Genomic DNA, 798 nt, shown 5'->3' with positions numbered 1-798 from the left:
CCTTGCTTTATTCTCTCTTTCAAAAGTCCGGAGGAAAAATGAGAAGCAAAAGAAAAATATATATTAGAAAGGAGGCGAGAAGGGATATATTTGGATATGAGGCAAAGAAGGCCACAGAGAAGGCGAAAGACGTAAAGGATGGGAATTATAAGAAATACAGAAGAGGGACTGTAGTTATAAGAAAAGAGACAATGACCCTTTAACAGAAAATAGGAATAGTATGCAATTGGATTGCAGAGATAAGGATGATCGAAAATATAGTAAAAGATAAGAATCATGGTAAACAAAACCAAAACTAAAAACTGGAGGTAGAAGAAAAAGGCGGTAAAAAGATAAAAAAAAGAGACAACAACAAAGGATAATGATGACAAACTAAGGCTGATTAAACCACACAAAAAAACAGACTTTCAGGCGTTGTTGAAAAAGAAGTACGAAGAGTGAGAGAGAATGATTAAATATAAATAACGCATAAGTACAATAATGAAAGGCATAGATTTTGAAAATAAAATACGATAAAAGTAGACATAGAGGCCGACGAGGAAGAGGAGATACAGCAGGGCGTGGCCTCAGCGCCAAGGAGATAAGATAACGAACAACAGGGCAACAGAGCAGAGATAACGTCTAAGGATAGGAGGTGTGGCTTCGGGGACAGAGACACAAAGATTTTTTTTAGAATATATACAAACAGAGGATAAGAAACAAATAAGACAAAAATCATCGACGAAAAGAATACAAATCACATCATAAGAAAAGTTGAAGAATACAAACAAAGCTAAAAGTTTCAGGCTTAGAGGCCTT

The 798-nt window shown here is 35.6% G+C and overlaps 1 protein-coding gene across 1 annotated transcript in view; it reads right to left on the bottom strand.

Moving 5' to 3' along the window:
* Positions 1–798, bottom strand: part of LOC119592018 (multiple PDZ domain protein-like) — a gene marked incomplete at its 3' end in the record, with an annotated part of 124,904 nt that overhangs the window by 77,481 nt on the left and 46,625 nt on the right.

Source organism: Penaeus monodon, chromosome 29 (genome assembly GCF_015228065.2).
Source record: "Penaeus monodon isolate SGIC_2016 chromosome 29, NSTDA_Pmon_1, whole genome shotgun sequence".
Lineage (NCBI taxonomy): Eukaryota > Metazoa > Arthropoda > Malacostraca > Decapoda > Penaeidae > Penaeus > Penaeus monodon.
This window is presented reverse-complemented; position numbering and strand designations above follow the sequence as displayed.